Below are 2500 nucleotides of genomic sequence, written 5' to 3'. Positions count from 1 at the left end.
ATGCATGCCCACGCAGCCCACAATAAAAATATAAATACCTTTACGTTAGGCCTCCACGTTCCTTGAAAGCAAAAAACCCAAGGAGACGAGGGGCGTGGGGGTGTGGGGGGGGTGGTACCTAGGGACACCCTCTGCAGTGGAGGAGGAGGAGGAGGAGAACCGGGGAGAGAGAGGGGAGCGAGGAGCTAGGAGGGGAACCAGGTGTCCTGCGAGGGAACGCGGGGGGAGCCAGGTGTCCTGCGAGAGGAGCTAATACTGCAGTGACTCATGTTTACGAGTCGCAAGCTTTACCCGACTGATTCAGGAGGGGGGATTTAACACACTTTTTACGGCCGCTGCGATTACCGAGACAAGGAACGGCCTCGGGGAAGGGAAACCGGCCCCCTCCCGTCGGCCTGTCGGGTTCGGTGTTATTTAGCCGAGGGGACAGGTGGCACGGACGAATCAAATCCAACTGTAATTAGTGTGAATGTTGATACTGGTAGAGCTTTTATTAGGGTTCTTGCTGTTGTGACTGCTGTTGGTGTTGTTATTATTATCATCACTGTTTTATTGTGATTATTATCATTACTGTTTTTATTGTCATCATTACCATTACTTTTTATTGTTATTATTATCATTAATTCTTATTGTTATTGTTATCATTAATTTTTATTGTTATTATTATCATTACTGTTTTATTGTGATTATTATCATTACTTTTTTATTGTTATTGTTATCATTACTGTTTTTATTGTCATTATTATCATTATTGTTTTTATTGTCATTATTATCATTATTGTTTTGATTGTCATTATTATCATTACTTTTTATTGTTATTATTATCGTTACTGTTTTTATTGTCATTATTAGTATCATTACTCTTTTTGTTATCTTTATCATTATTATCAATGTTATGATTATTATTGTTGTTGTCATTGCTAATTATTGTTGCTATTATTTATTGCTATTACTTATTGTTGTTATTATTAATTGATATTTTTAGTATCATCACTATTATAATCATTGCTTTTTATTATTATTATTATTATTGGTATTATCATCTTTTATTATCATTATTATTATTATTGAAATCATCGTTAGTATTATTTTCATTACTTATTTTATTATTATTATTAACTTTTTTATACTTTTGCTAATATTGTTGCTGTTGTCATCATCATCATCATTATTGCCATTATTATTTTTATCATAATCACACTTCTATTAACACCATCGCCATTATTATTACTATTATATTTATCATCATTATGTTATCGTCATTGTTGCTGTTATTGTTATCATTGTTATTTTTATTATCATTATTATTATTATTTATTATTATTGTAATTATGATTATTGTTAATATCATTATTATCATTATTCTATTGTTATTGTTATTGTATTATCATCACGTGTGTTAGCATTGTTGTTATTTTTTCGCTATTATTATTATTATTATTATTATTATTATTATTATTATTATTATTATCGTAGAAAGCAGTTTTTATTAATTTCGAATTTTAAAAGAAATGTTATTAAATGTTAATAAAAAATCGCGCACGAAAAATAAAGATGAAAGTTGGTCTGTCGGATGAAAACCGCTTAAGGACATTTTTCCCTTAGATAGAAATTCGACTTTTAAGAACTAGTGGAATAAAGCTCATATTCCACTGAAATGTATCATTGTCTTTTGCTCCCCCAACGATGCGGTTAAACGCAAAAAAAAAAACGTTCTTAGTCATGTGGAGAGTTTTGGTCGTATTATTTACCTGCTTCGAGTAATGATTTTGAGAGTTGTTTTCATTCCAAAATTTAAAGGGATTACGCTAGGTCCTGATGTCAGAGATTAAGACGTGGGAGGAAATAAAAAGGCGAGAATAAGGAATGGATTGATCAATATATAAATAGAATGGGGAGGTAATGAATGCATTGACCGATATATAAATAGAATGCGGAGATAATGAATGAATTGGCCAATAAGCCCCCCCCCCAAAAAAAAAAAATAGAATAAATATAATATATAAAATAAATATAAAATAGAATAAATAAATAAAAGAGAGAGAGAAAAAAATAATCAAATCGCATCGCTTTAATAATACTAAGGAATCTTCATTAATATTAATTTTTGGTGAAAACGAGACTTGCAATGATTAGGAACCCGAAACGGACGCCGCTGGGTAGAGTTATTCGTCTTTTCAATGCATTTAGTTTGTGGATTTTTTTTTTTTTTTTTTTTTTTTTCTTACTAGAGTTAGCCTTCTCTTTATCAATAGTACACCTGTTATTACAACTACTTCTTCTTTTTCTTTTTCTACTCTTCTAATCTTCTAATCTTCTACGACTTCTTCTTCTTCTTCTTCTTCTTCTTCTTCTTCTTCTTCTTCTTCTTCTTCTTCTTCTTCTTCTTCTTCTTCTTCTTCTTCTTTTTCTTCTTCTTCTTTTTCTTCTACTACTACTACTTCTCCTACTTTTACTTCTTCTACGGATATGCCATGCTTTTGTTATTTTCAATGTCAGT

At 31.3% G+C, this 2500-nt stretch overlaps 1 protein-coding gene across 9 annotated transcripts in view; it reads left to right on the top strand.

Moving 5' to 3' along the window:
* fray (oxidative stress responsive kinase frayed) overlaps positions 1-2500 on the top strand; it is a 90759-nt gene that overhangs the window by 48088 nt on the left and 40171 nt on the right. The window lies entirely within an intron of this gene.

Source organism: Penaeus vannamei, chromosome 21 (genome assembly GCF_042767895.1).
Source record: "Penaeus vannamei isolate JL-2024 chromosome 21, ASM4276789v1, whole genome shotgun sequence".
Lineage (NCBI taxonomy): Eukaryota > Metazoa > Arthropoda > Malacostraca > Decapoda > Penaeidae > Penaeus > Penaeus vannamei.
The sequence above is the reverse complement of the archived record's forward strand: the minus strand, read 5'-3'. Positions and strand labels throughout refer to the sequence as shown.